General features: G+C 33.5%; 1 protein-coding gene across 4 annotated transcripts in view; it reads right to left on the minus strand.

Annotated features, from left to right (window-relative positions):
- Nucleotides 1-15,746, minus strand: part of LOC146996621 (uncharacterized) — an 89,282-nt gene that overhangs the window by 19,657 nt on the left and 53,879 nt on the right. Inside the window, exons 2-3 of one of the 4 annotated variants that reach the window (XR_015042355.1) lie at nt 14,898-15,094; nt 6,530-7,339 (exon numbers count right to left, since the gene is read on the minus strand). The exons of 2 other annotated variants lie outside the window; for them this stretch is intronic. The gene's annotated coding sequence lies outside the window, so the exon portion shown is untranslated. Of the gene's footprint in view, nt 1-6,529; nt 7,340-14,897; nt 15,095-15,746 lie in introns of those variants that run through there. One more of the 4 variants, XR_015042354.1, reaches the window with a different exon arrangement.

Genomic DNA, 15,746 nt, shown 5'->3' on the forward strand with positions numbered 1-15,746 from the left:
ACAATATTAATGAGAACAACAACCAGAAAATCTTGCTAAAAGGGGGAATTAAAGATTATGAATAAATAAATCTTCTCAAGACCTGTCTTGTATGACCCAATATGAAAATTATCAGCACTCTTGAGAATCTATATAAACATCAGTATTGAATGTTCTTTTTATAATGTCCACTTCCGAAAAATACTATAATCTGAAAGCGTATTGGTTGTTTCGGAGAGTATTCAGTAGATCTGCCAGATTATAGAAGTGTTTGTTCAATATCGACATGCGATAGAAGTTAAGACGATTAAATAAAATATTTTCTGAAAGGAGAAACAAAGTTCGATACAGACCAAACACCAAAAAAGATCACGATTAGGGCTATTTGTTTAAAAAAAAGATCATTTGTCGAAAATAAAGACATTATTTTGACAAGCTTTTATTCAAACTGTGTAACGAAAAATGAACGTTGTACAAAGCAAAATTTATACCTTTCTTAAAGAAAACAATGCATGAAAATGTATGAAATATGTGGAAGAATGGAATGAATGTGTTAAACGTCTGAATTATGTATTATTAAATTTATGGATATTCGAAATTAACTGGGAGGTAAATTGCGTATACTGCCGGTTTGTCATTTGGTACCCTACATAATGCCCAAGGAAATGTACGAAATATTAATCATTTCTACACTGTCGGCCATTTTTCGGCATCCTATAAAATGGCTAGGTATTCTATACAATGACGGCTTTTATACATTGCTGGTAGCATCCAATGTACAAAAGTATGTTGAATAATTGTCTGTATTTAATTAATAAATTTCTATACATTGCATCATTTCCTCGTATTCTAGTAAATGAAACGAAATAGAAAATCCATATCTTTAATCATTTATACGAGCGTTGCTATTTATATATCTGGCATAATAAAGAAAAAAAAATGTTTATAATCGAAATTGGTTTTACTGTTTTTCAAAATATTCTCCATGAAGATCAATACAGTTTTGCATGTGATTTGAATGCATCAATAGCTACTTCGGGTGTTGCAAATCGCTGGCTACGTAATTTATTTTTGATATGCAGGAATAAAAAATGTCATTGGGTGCCGAATAAGGCCTGTATGGCGGGTGACTCATCAAAAATTCTTTTGTTTGAGCCAATGTGCAAGAGCTCGCACTGTCATAATAAAGAATGTTTCATCTCTTCTGCTTTTTTCGAATTTCTCTGATGACTTCTGGCAAACAAATCATTGTGCATCATTCAGAATTGACCATCATGCGTTGCTCTAACGGTCATGCCGAAGAAATAGACAACCATTTGCTTTTTGTTGGATTTCGCACGTCTTGAAAGACCCATACAGTCGACTGCTGTTTTGTTTCACACTCACGTGCAGATGTTATACACAGCATCTGACACGCCTTGAACAAATCAGCATTTCCTTGCACCAATCGACACAATCCTTCTTTTGAGCGTTTCTCAGATTAGGTGGAATCCAACGCGAACAAATCTATTTCACGGCCATATATTTTCATCTAATATATTATTGATGTTTGTCATAGTAATCATGTCATACTAATGCCCAAAGATGCTTCAATCTCACATTATGTCTTATCAGATCACGCACAGCAACGATATTTTCTCGCAGAACAACCGATTTTGGTCGGCCCTCATGAAATTCCTTCTAGAGCGAACGGCGACCACGATTGAATTCGTTATACAGTACAAAGTCCTTAATCCAGACTCATCGGAACTTCGGCGATTCCGAATTAGGGGTTTTTCTGGATCATCAATTTAAATCTGGTAAGATCGCATCCAGAAATTATACAATTAAAAATATGAAACCGTAATTTATGAAACAAAGAATAATTATGATCTAAAGGGTATAAAATTTTACAAAATTCAAAGCTAATAGTTATTTGTTTATGTTATTAAACATTTCTTTCAATGCGCGCATGCATAAAGCATACAAAAAAAAATGTTTGTGGCTGTGATGTCCGGATTATAATCATTCCGGATTATAGAGTTTGTACTGTAGCAGTGTTTTACAGTGCTGTAGAATAGTGCTTTATAGCTGTATGAAGAATTAAGTTCATCAAAGCTCTCTTGTCTTGATAATCCACGTCGAAAGTTATGAAAAATAATCACACGATAATGTACACGAGTCCATTCCATTTTTTTTGCCAGAGATGAATTTTCAGTTTACTGTAAACAACACAAATCACGCAAAAATGGTAAAACATTCTGAAGAAATTATAGTTAAAAATATCAATCTTTCGATTGGAATCGAATACAATTTTTCCTTAGATTTCAAAAACAATAAGCTGCTTTCAGCATCTGATGGCATGACTATCCATCCTCAAAAGGGATCCTCGCCTGGAAATGTCGACGCCTTGTCCGAAAGATCGAGCTCGGGAAGCTGCCGAAATCATACCAGGGTCGAAAAGAAACTCAAGACTACCAGCTATTCTCCATCCCAGAAGCTCTTCGGTCGAGACCTTCGTCTGCCTTGTGACCGCCTGTTTAGTCGCCCTACGGATGCGCCTTCATCGCCTGAGGAACACATCCAAGATGCCCAGGCCCGGTTTGAGGGGATGCACCGTTCTGCACGAAAGCGAGTCAACTTGGCGACGGAGAAAATGAAGATCAGATGCGACACAAGAGCTACTAGACAAAGATCCAAGAAAGGAGACAAGGTGTGGTTGTGGAACCCAATTCAACGAAAAGGACTGAGTCTTAAATTACAGTCAGCTTCGGATGGTCCATATACAGTGCTGAACACGAATGACGTCGTGGTTCGGATCCGTGAGTCTTCGAACTCTTACGACAGGTTAGCTTATTATTATGGCCATAGTACGTAATGTAAATAATTGAAATAGTATGGTCCATTTTGTTTTTAAATGTGTATTTGATTTGTATTTGATAGCATTTGATTTGTTTTATGTATTGCATTTATTGTTCATGTTGTTTATTATTATAATGTAATGCTTATTAATGCATTTATGCCACAGTTGTAAGTTTAGCTTCCTGTCCAGGGATTGTACTGCCCGGGCCGTGCAGTCCTTGGGAAGGGGGCAGTGTTACGAATTTGGTATTTAAAAAGCTAATGTTAGTTCAATTATAAATTAAATGGTTTTATTTCTCGCGCAGTGCAGCGCGTGACGAATATTAAAAGAAAGCTAAGCCGGAAAAATTAAAAATACAAGAGCGCGTGCGTTAAATAAATAAATATCTCTTTTTGATTTCGAGAAAGTACTGGAAAATTCTAGCGCGTGATTTTAAAATCTTATAAAAGGAGGAAAACATCTCAGTTCGTAGTAGTTGCTTAGTTTGTTGTTGTTTAGAAAACTGCTCTTGTTGATTGTAGCGAATTCGCGGATTAGCGTTCTTTAGCTGTTTTGAATTACGTTCTATTGGACATTTGAGTAGTTAAAAGAAAACTACTGTGAGATATTGTAATACTGCGTGATAATTTGAGAAAATTTAAGCATTTTTGTTGTGATAATAATAAATTTTTGTTCATTTTTCATCGGACTTGTGCATTCATTTCATAACGAACCCGTACGCACGCAACAATATAATAAAAGAAAGAGTCTGTCTCTGTGTGTGTGTGTGTGTGTCTTTCGTTCGTGCTGCGCGTATGCTAATAGACCCACGGCTACAAAATTTGGTACAAAGGTGCATCTAGACAAGAGCCAGTGCACCTCGAAGCGATTTTTTCGAAATTCAAATTCGAATTTTTTTTATTTTATGTTTTGTGACGAAAATCGCATCATTTTGAGACATAATGGGCTTTAGGAAAGCGAGATTTTACTCTACACACTCCATTTTCACATCGTCATGAAATGTAGGCACTTAGCTATTTTACGAACTTAAAATAAATTTCGTGTTTCAATAAATCAATTAAATACGAATTTATTTAACAAAAACACATTTTTAACAGGATTTTTTCTAAAAAAGTTTATTTTAAAAGAATTACAGCTTATTTTTCTTTGATTTTTGGACATGTTAAGCTTTCATCTTTGCGACTGCTTTTACAAAAATAATTTTGGAAAAATGATAATATTTTGTCTTTTTAAAATTTTTTTAAATGAAGCTTCCGAGTACACTTCTCTAATCTCACATCCTTAAAAATGTGATTTTGGCAACAATTTTTCTGTCTTATTGTTGTTGATAGATTTTTGATGAAATCACATCATTTTGAGTAGTTTTATTCTTTTAGAAATATGGGTTTGGCAACAATTTTTCATCTTATTTCTTATGTCACTGTTTTTAAGAGATTGGAATATTTTATTGTCATATATATATATATATATATATATATATATATATACAGTCAAAAATCGTTAATTCGGACACCCATAATCCGGAATGATCTATAATCCGGACCTCAAAGCTAAAAACTTTCTGCGCATGCGCCGCGTTGGCACATGCGCACAGGCGTTTTACGCATAAGCGTAAGACCTTGACTACTGCGCATATGCGTGTACGCAAGTGCAGAATATGTTTTCGCCTGCACGTTTAATGTATAACGGACGGTGTAAGCTAAAAATATCTAATTATCTATTTCAATTAATGTTAATGATTATGTTGTTCCTTAATCTTCGAATTGGATCCCGCTTATTATTTCTTGCAGACTGTAGGAGCAATTTTATAAAAGTAAACTTGAACTTTCGATTATGTCAAATAGAATTTCCGATGCTGGAACTTCCAAAGGATCTACAAAACGAAAGTATGTTTCGATGTCCAACAAACAAAAAGTGGAATTGCTGCAAAAAATGGATAAAGACATGAAGAATGTGACAGAGAGGTTAGTGAAAACGAAAAAATTTCGATTGACAAGTTAGTCGGTATTCTCGGCACAGCAATTAACGGGACTTGAACAGCGGAACTTTGTAACTGAACAAGAAATTATGTCTGTTTATAGAATTAAAGAGAAAATATTATCACATAAAACGAAGCAACTTAAACAACTTACATTGAAAGAAATGTTTAATAAAGTAAACAAATAAATATTAAGCTTTTCTTTTTGTAAATTTTGATACCCTTTAGATCATAATTGTTCTTTATTTCATAAATTACGGTTTCATATTTTTAATTTTAGAATTTCTGCATGCCATATTACCAGATTTAAACTGATGATCTATAATCCGGAATCGCCGAAGTCCCGACGAGTCCGGATTAACGACTTTTGATATATAATATTTTTTAGGTGTTCTGTAGAGTAAAATTTTGCGTGGAATTTTATGTTTTTTTGAGTTGCTTTCATGTTATTTTTTGCTTATTTCATTGTTTGAAAAGTTGATATTGAAAAGTTTTGCGTGATTTTTTTTCTTCAACAGAAAGTTGGTTAATTTTTTATTAGGATAAATAATATTTGTATTAAGAGATATAGCTTATTTCATTGTGATTTTTTTTTTCTTAAAAATATAAGATATCATTAATTATACTTTGCTTTTCAGAATTTTTTGGTTTTTGTATTCTTCAATGTTATTTAACTCATTTCACTGTTTTTAAGATATTGAAAAGTGTTGAGTGATTTTTTTTTAGGGAAAAAATTTCTTAAGATTTTGCAAAGGGAAGTTGGTTAATTTATTTATTAGGATAATTAATATTTGTATTAAGGGATATTGCTTATTTCATTGTAATTTTGTTATACGTAATAACTTTATTTTATGAAGTTGTTCTGCAGAGTAAAATTTACGCAGTTTTTAAATTTAACATTTGGTCTTTCCTTCAGCCATTTTTCCGGTACATTTAAAAGCCAGACGAAGGCTGGCAGCGAAGCTGCTACTACAATAAATAAATGATTCCTCCGATAATGCAAATCAAGGAAATGAAAGTTAATGACAAGAATTAAATTCAGGCAAACTAAATCATATGAGGTGCCAAACAGAAAATACGAGTAATCCGTATAACCAATTTCTCCTCATTCTTACTTCAGAATTGAGTTCCCTTCTGCTGCAACAATAATAGTACTTGTGATGCCATCCATAGTAGTTCTCTCAATATTAACTATACAGATTTCCAATACATCATACTGCAGGATATGAAGATTCCATTAAGATGCTCTGATGTTAATTTCTAGCATCAAGATGCTCTTTTATTTGAATGTATGTTTTCTCCAAATCAAGTTTGAGAAAATTGGCAGATATAAAATTTTTGAAATAATTAAGGTTCATTCTTTTAAGTATACAGTAAAGTGGTTTCCTTAAATTGACATGAAGTCTAAGGCCTGACACAGATGCAGTGTTTGAGGATTAGATTTTGTGGTAAATTTTATTTCCAGGTTGTGCTTTAAGTTAAGCAATTAAGATATACACTCTAACATCCTCTTATGTTTCCTCTTCATATTATCTTTAAATTTCTGTATGTTTTAATTTTTGTAAGATGACAACATAGGATTGTTGCTCAGCAACAACTGGTAACTTGAATTGATGAAAAATAAATGAGTTGTGTTCTTTTTCTCAAGTCATTAATAATTCCACAAACAAAGGATAAACTATAATATGTAATAAATACAATAACATTTTTTCAATTCAAAAATATGCGTGCATGGTAAATATTTGTTTAATTTTTTAAGTTTATTTTATTTTTAACTATTTAATCTTTCAAGGTGCATTAACATGGAAAACAATATAAAATTAAAGCATAGCTTTATATTAGAAAAATCTTTGGATTATTTAAAAAATATTGTTAATATCTCTGTAAATGAAAGATATATGGTGTAACTAATAATTGATTTCACTAACAACATGTATATATGCAAGTTACCATTTCAAGCAGAATTTTTATCATATAAATATATTATCATCATACAACCAATGTGTTTGTGCGCAAGAATACAGAGGCTTTTTGCACATATTTTACACGATTTTGCTTTGCTATAAAAAAATGCCATCTGCTGGGAAGTTCTTTATTTCACTGGTTATATTTTTAAAGATATAAATAATCATCTACTACTTGGCAGTTTTATTCTTATGCAAAATGGCACTTTTAAAGAAGCAATGGATGGAAGGTTATACTTCAGATCTTTGCAAAGAAAATTATTCGTCTCTAATGCCTCCCCCCCCAAAAAAAACTCTTTTCAATATCTAAAGATAAGTAATACTGCCAACACTACCAGGAAGTCGGTACTTCTTGCCAACACTAAATATATAGACTAAATACATAAAATGCGCTTACCTTACATAATCTTATTTAGCCTAAGTAATTCATTACGGTCAAGAGAACAGTCAGCATACGAGCTCTTGGACATCTTTTAGGCAACAAGGTGGGCGAGTCCTGCTGTATCCGACTTTCATGAATGCAGCATATTTCACAGTGGTGGTTGTTTACTGTGTTCTCACATGTGTAACCAACCACTGTTCAAGAAAGTATAAATGATCTAGTAGCTACACATTTGGGCAAAAAGTTACAGGAAGATGTGATATTAAAGTAGACTTATTAAAGTTTTTGTAGACATATTAATTAATTAGTTTTCATGCTATAGGGTCTTCTAAGAAAGCACCCCTTTTAAACATATCCTGAAACCTTGCAAAGAGCAGTCTTGGGTGATTTCATACGCCTGACAAGGTCAAAAATATTTTCTAGCCTTCTTATTCCTGTTACTAAAAAACTTGTCTTTCCTTTCCCTGCGCAACGTCACTGTACATTTTGGTTATATTTCTCTCTAATCTTTGGGGGAGGGGTGAACATCTGGGCTAGGTCCATTCACAGTCTTTAAGTAGTAACTATGCTAGCACTTATATTGAAGTTTTAACTGCAGGCAAAGTAGCCTCACCTTTGTTTAGTTAGGCCTTGTCCAAATGTATAGTTAAATTTCAGTTATAAATCACCAGGAATGAACTGGATATCTGTAAGTATGTATGTTAATAATCAGGCAGAACTTAACATGGTTAATTTACCAGCATGTTAAGGTTACCCTGTTAGCCATCAAGTTTAGTATTCATATTAATCATTGTGAAAATTTTCCAAATAAAATACAAATGAAAGTGAAAAAAAAGCTGTCAACAAAACTGTTTCAGAAAAGTAAAATTTGTTGCTGGAATACCATGGAGGTTTTTAGATACCAAAGACGAAATTTGGCTCACCTTGCCAACTTTCGTCTTTGGTATGAGGCGAACCTTTTGGTGATGTGAGATCATGAATCTAGGACCTATAAGATCATCATTTGAAGAAATAAATGAAAGTTTTGCTTGAATTATGCTCCCTTAAAAATGGAGAGATTTCTCTAAAAATTCATTACAGACGTATAATAGTCACTGGGATAGAAAGGTGAAACCAGTTTTATTTAAAAACAAAAAAAAAAAAAAAAAAAAATACAGTATGTGTGAGTATAAGTTTTTATGAATACTGTGCCATTTTATATGAAAATGTTTCATCTTATCATATTCTAAGTTCAAGCTTTTAGATTAAAGCATCAAAACACTTAGCCTGATTACGATGTTCTTTTAAAATTTGAGCTCTTCTATTTAGAGTAGCAAACTTACTACGTTAATGTTAGAATATTTCTATTATGAAATTTAAGCTCTTGTATTAGACTGGCAAATTTATTATGTTAATATTAGAATATTTCTACTATGAAATGAGATCTTGTATTAGAGTCTCAAATTTCTTACATTAATATTAGAATACTTCTATTATAAAATTTGAGCTCTTGTATTAGAGTGGCAAGTTTACTACATTAATATTAGAACATTTCTATAATGAAATTTGGGCTCTTGTATTAGAGCCCCAAATCAAGAATTTTGTTGTGTAAATCAAGTTAGAGGCTTGATTTTTTTTTTTTTTTTTTTTTTTAATTTACTTTAGTGTAATTTATTAAGAGCAAGCTTCGTAGATTTTTGTTTCTCAAAAAGCACATACGTTTATTGCATTATGTATTTTAGAGGGAAAAAAATACGTTGTGTCATACTTTAATTTATAATTAAAAAAAAAAAAAAAAAGAACAAGTTGATTTGGAATTTTTCAATATCGACTAAAAGCCTTTTAAAATTAATTTTGAAACACTGTGACAATTTTCTTGGCATAATTACTGTGAGTGATCTCACAGACCGCTTTAAAGAAACGCGTAAAAATACATACTTTTATGACTTTTTAAGGAATGTTATAGACAATTTTAAGCCTTTTTAAGGAATGTTATAGACACTTTATGCCTAGTTATAGAATTCTAATTCATTTAAATCAATAAACATTCATTTAATCAATAATTTTAAACATAAATCATTAAATTTTACGCAGTTAAATCCATATAAAAAATGACTATTTTCTTCGTTTTGAGGAACAGAGCTGTAAAGAACTAAGATTTTATTAAACATGCATGAAAATATGTGATTTTATTAAGCATTACTGTCAATTAAACCATTGTTATGAAGGAATGAATTTAGTTATTAATAAATAATAGATTAGTATATCTTTGTTTACAAGGATGACTTACAAGTTGATACACAGTCAAAACACATATTTTGAGAGCACTTAAGACACACTGATTCCTTGCATTCTAAACATCTGGTATGCTGGTTTCCTCTTCTTACAAGATGGGCACAGATAATTGGGGGGGGGGGGGGGAGATTTGATAAATCTATCCTCTTAGTTTCCAAGGATTCTTCTAATTGTTATTTTCAGTTCCCTTGGCAAAAAAGAGAAAATTATCCCAACTCTCAGATGCAGATTAATAATTAGCTAATAAGAGCATAAAATTTTTTCTTTTCACTTTTGTAGTGTCAGCATATGACTAGAACATTATGCATGAACATAAATCCAAGTATTTTCGGGCTCTGCTCTAGAGCCTATTTTTGCAAGAGGTTTCTGATCAAGGAGGTGAATTATTGTGTTATGCTTTGGTGTTCGTACTGCCCAATTTAGTCATTTTTTGCACCATTTGAAGTGATTTTCCATAAAAATTATCACTTTGTTCACAGTCATTAGAAAAATTATGACATTCATCTGCAGAAAGCTCAGATTCACTTTTGCTTTCACTGTGAAGACTACATCATTCTTCAGAATCAGAGTATATTACATAAAAAATATTGTTGACAAGATATTCAATTTCTTTTTGCGTGAGATATACGGGACTTTTTCTTGTAAAATTTGAAGGCATATTTATCTCTTTTACGAAAAACAAGCATTCGATAAATAACGTCTATAGTCCACTAAAACTCGTACACATCTGCTGTGAGGGGCCTCTCAGACAACTTAAAAAGTAAAAAACGTAGTAACTGAAACCATAATAAAGCTAGAAGTGTAAAACTTGATATGTGACCTTGTGGGATGGGTTTGAGAAGGTAGGAGGAAGGACAGGGACAATTCTCCGTTTTTAGGGGTGGAGAAGACGGTTAGAAAATCCTCAGCGGTCTCCGAAACCATTCACAGCAGTTGAAGGTTAATTTACGCGAAATTTTTTTTTCTGTTCAATAACTATTCTATTACTTTTGAAGGTTATAAATACCTATTTGTGTCTTTTAAAATTGGGAGGTTTTAGGGAGTTAAAAAAATTTTTTCCCAATTTAAAAGTTTCAGTAACTGAAAGAAAATTTTTTTGTTGTTGCTGCTATAAAATGATGCAGTATAAAGAACAAAATATTCTTATTCCCAGCACAGAAGATTATATAATTTGAGACAGATAATTGCTGGCACATATTAACAGAATGATTTGCTGAACAAAAAAATATTTTTGACATATTTTCTACTTTCAAAGATTACTCGAATAAATCAGTTAAGAACTATAGGTTTTATCCAGTGCTGCCATCTATTGCCGATTAATAAGACAAAAATATTACTATTATTATTTTACTTTTTTCTAGTTGCTGTGAAACAACAAATCTAATTTTGCTGTTGAACTGTATATGGCATAAGTATGAAGAAAATGAGGCTTAATAATAAAGATAAAAAGACAAAAAGAAATGTATTAGCAGGAATGAGTAGACCTGGTAGAATTCAAGGTCAGCAACAGCGTAAAAAAACTTACCATACCCACTAGGCAACCGTTAAAATCTAAGCTCTTTCAGATTTTTTTTTTCTTTTCATTTGGGAAACAGTTAAAAAGATGCGAAATACTTGTTGATTGGAACAGTTCTGCTGCCTGCCGCTAGGCCGGAGTCCTGGCTATTTCAAGATATCAAAACAGCCATATCTGGCTAGATCAGGTAAGACCAAGCACTGTGTCCACCCTCATACGATATTGTGAAATTTTAAATTTGAAATCCGAGATCAGAAATGTATGTTCTTTAAATAATTTAATGTTAATGACGAAATTTTTTTGAATATTTTGTATATAAAGTACTTACGAAAGGTAGTCTTGGAAGTTATATAGAAATTGTTTAGAGTGGAAACTTCCTGGCTTCAAATTAGTCATTTCCAAACACAGCAAATTTATAGCTCTGGATATTTTTGGAAACATCGCGTAAATTTCTATGTCACTTTAATAGCTGCTTAATGCTTTAATTTATTTGAATAAATTGCATTTTTAACCAGATATAATAAAATAAACGAATTGAATAAAATTTATTTTTATTTGGTTAATTACTTTTTTGGTTGCATTTGTTTTTGTATACAATAGTAAATTTACTTGCGGTTACTAGGTTTAAGCGGATATCGAAAAATCCAAGAGTTTTCTCTTTCCCAGTTATTTTTAATACCGCCTTTCATTACTGTTTCTTTAAACCAATTTGTGCTACATTTCTTTAGAATTCCCATAAAAATGTCTTGCAAAGTAATTTTGTTCTCAAATACAAATCAGAAGAACTTTCAATTAGCCCAATTTGCTGAACTTTTAAACAAAAATAAAAAAACAAATGTTGTTACCCGAAGTTATGTGCAAACCTAAGTTAATATAATTACAAAATATCTAACAATGGATAGATATCCATGGATATCCAAAATATCTAATCATGATGTTTATTTTTATTTCATTTAATGATTTTAGTTCATATATATGCATTAATATGTGTATCATTATCGTTTATCATTCATTGCTCACATATTATGTGTAAACCTAGGTTAATAATAACAAAACCTCTGACCATGGATAGATTAGTGTTTAATGATTTCATTTAATGATTTTATAGTTAGTTCTATATTTTCATTTATCCTAGTTTAACAACTTTGTTCCTAGATAATCTTTTAAATACTAGCAGAGTAGAAAAGAAATTTTTTAATATTCACAATGCCACCAGTTTCTCACATTTCACATGTGTCAAAAGATAAAACATCAAGCATTGTTATCAGTGCAGGAATTAGAATACTGCAATAATTTTTTTTTTCCCCAAAACAAAAAATCAACATTTTCTTAAGCATTAAATGAAGAAATTTTACAACTAATTAAAATGAATGGTTTACAAATTTTATAAAATTATTCTCTTTATATAAAAATTAAATATCAGTTAAGAGTTTTATATAGCTCCTGCACAATATTCAACAAAATTATTCCTTTTCATTCCAAATTTAATTCAAAAAGTACTTTTCCATTAGTTAAGAAACGCTCTTTTAAACCTTTATTATGCCCTAGCATTCATCCTCAAAAATATGAACAAAAACAATATGCATATAAAAATGTAGAAACGACTTGTTGAAAATAAACTATCGCGCTGCGCCGTACTTTTGGCATATGACAAGTGAAGTACAATAGCGCTTCGCCGGACTCAAACGGTTAAGTTTTCAGACATTCAAATTTGAAAACTTTCGTTCCAGCTGCACTTAAAAATTAAATAATAATCTGAAGTATTGGACTAACATGCAAATAAACCAGGGGTTCCCTTATTTTTTCAACCGCTAGCGCACTTATAGGTTTAGTTGTTTTGTCACACCGCCCTAGTCGTGTTCGACGAAGTGTTGTACAAGATTTGTGCTTTACAACCTGCTTATTCATAGCAAATAACAACACTTCATTAAATACGACTCTATGATACGTCTATGGGCACCACGGTGCACAATTTGGGAACCCCTGAAATTTACGATTTAAAAAGCAGAGGATGCTGGCTGATGATATATTACTGTAAATGGGAAGTTTATTTACACTGGTGTGAAAAAATTAAGGACCAAGTCGAAAAATTAGCATATCAGCTGAAAGAAGAGGCAGAGCGGACAGAAACACCAATCAGGAGATTAAGTAAGGTAATGTACGGTAGCACATGCGCAGATATGTAGGTAGACGTAATGGGGGAGTGTCTGAGTAGTATAAAGCATGTTGTCGGTGTAAGATCAGTATTTCTGGCAAAGAGATTGCATGCCCTATAGCAGTTAAAATCACACCGAGTTGCTGCCTCAGCGAGAAATGCCGAATAATCAATCTGTTAGACGACATCTGGATGCTTTTACCCGACGTCGAATCATTGGGAAGTTGAAGGAAGGCCGCAGTGTGACAAGTGTGGCTGCAGATTCAGAATTGCTCACAGCATCGTTTAACGACTTTGGAGACAATTTCAAACTACAGGAACAGCTATCCGGGGGTTTAGTAGTAGTCGTCCACGAGGAACCACACCCGCAGATGACCGGTATATTGCCTTACAGGCCAGAAGAATTAGGCGGCAGACAGTGGGAGAAATCGCTAGACACAGGCGACTGGACGACCGATATCGCGTTTTACCGTGGCCAGAAGACTGCACGGTGGTGGTCTGTTTGCACGACGCCCTGTACGGTGTGTACCTCTAACGCCTGCCCATCGGAGAAGGCGTTCTCTGTGGTGCCGGGAACACCGGAATTGGAGAGACAATTAATGGGGACGAGTACTCTTTACAGATGAGAGCAGATTCAGTCTGAGTAGCGATTCTCATCGCATACTCATCTGGGGAGAGCGGGGAAGCCGCAATAATCCCTCGAACATCATTGAAACGGACAGGTATGGAGGTGGCGGTGTTCTCGTTTGGGGAGGCATCATGCTTGGTAGTTGTACAGACAGACCTTCACATCTTCGACGCAGGTTGAGTCAACGGGACCCATTATTGTAACGAGATTCTTCTTCCATATGTGCGTCTTTTTAGAGGCACTATGGGTCTGCAGTTCCTTTTCATGGACAACAATGCACCATGTCATCGCACAGTAGCTGCCGAACAGCTCTTAGAGAGTGAGGATATTGAACGTATGGATTGGGGGGCACGATCTCCGGATCTCAATTCCATCGAGCATGTATGGGATTTTCTAGGCAGACGCTTGGCAGCTCGTACCTTACCACCAGTAACGATTCCGGAGCTTCGATTGGCGCTGCAAGACGAATGGGCAGCAATGCCTCAACAACTCATTGACACTCTCATTCTCAGCATGGACAGACGCTGTGAAACCTGCCTAGCAGTCAGGGGAGATTATATCTCCTATTAAAGACCGCATGTTTCTTGCTGGACACCCATCACAAGGATGTTTCGGCCTTCAGTCGCATTGCGCTCCATGCTACTTTTTCAATAAAGCTTCCTTTTATCCCTCTGATTTATCTTTTAGTAAGTGTTGCTTACATTACTCATGTCCTTACGTATTGGGGATCTTACGGTATTAAATGTGTTGATTTGGAAAGCTTTTGTACAAAGTTATATTGAAAAAACCGTCTCCTGCTTAATTTTTGCACACCAGTGTATATATGGCAAATCACGCTAGAGCCATCTGCCCAAGGGAAGGGATGCCTTTGTGGAGGAATTTCTTATTCAAAATGAATCATATTCACATCATTTGCATTTATGAAGGCAAAAAAAGTAACTTTCATCCTCTCCTACAATTATTGTCATAAAATATTATAATTTTATAACTAGTTTTCTATAAATATTTTACATCAGATTCATATACTTTGCCGAAACTAAACTTAAATGGAGATAAATTATTACGATTTAAAAATATTATGACAAAATTATTTTTAAGCTTTAAGGAACGAATGTACGCTAGGGAGCACAATAGGTGCAATGAAGTGAAACTACACTTATGCCACATACTTATGCTTACTTGAAAGAATATCAAAACAGTGGAGTCTCCCCAATGATCACTGTTTGTGCTAGTCCACTTGGCAAGTGAACTAGCCAGTTCTTTCCTCTGCATCTCCATTTCTTTGCCTGTGCTTTCTCTCGGAAATTTTTAGCTTCATCAGGGAGCCGAGATTGATTTATGGTTTCTGTCCTTCAAACAAACCGTTGACCCTGCAACTTTTAAAAGCTGTGCACATGAGTAATATTTTTATATTCATACAATTTTGATAGTACCATACTTACTGAATAACATGAGAGATTCAAAAATATATTGCAAACGTATAATTACATTAACATGTTTGTTGTAATATTTATAATAACTTACTCATTAACACATTACCAACCGGTAGCCTATTAATCGGCTTTTCATCCCCAACACCTACCGATCAATCGCCTATTAATCGGCTTTTTTAGGCAAGGCCTGCCGATCGACAGCCTATTAATCAGCTTTTTTTCGCCAACACCTATCGACCGATAGCCTATTAATCGCTTTTTTCTCGAGACTACCTAAAAATAGCCTATCAATCTCAGTAGCCATTGTGATAAACAGATGCCATTTGCTATATCATCTGCATTTTATTATTGGTATTGAGGTACATTGCTCAGTTGCGTAAAGTGCATTGCTTCGTAAACTGCCACATTTTAACACCGTTTTTAAAAAAATTGCTGTTCACGTTGAGCGAAAAAAATGGTACTGGAGAGTTTTATTTAGACAATTTATTAGATTGTCTAGACAGTTATTTTGAACATGAAGAATCTGCGGCTGAGCGGCCGGTCGGACGTGCGTATGCTGTTGAACTGCTAGCGGTCCTTAAAGTGTAAACTTGTC

Source organism: Stegodyphus dumicola, chromosome 7, assembly GCF_044657685.1.
Source record: "Stegodyphus dumicola isolate Sdum_Otavi_A_Nest chromosome 7, ASM4465768v1".
Classification (NCBI taxonomy): Eukaryota; Metazoa; Arthropoda; class Arachnida; order Araneae; family Eresidae; genus Stegodyphus; species Stegodyphus dumicola.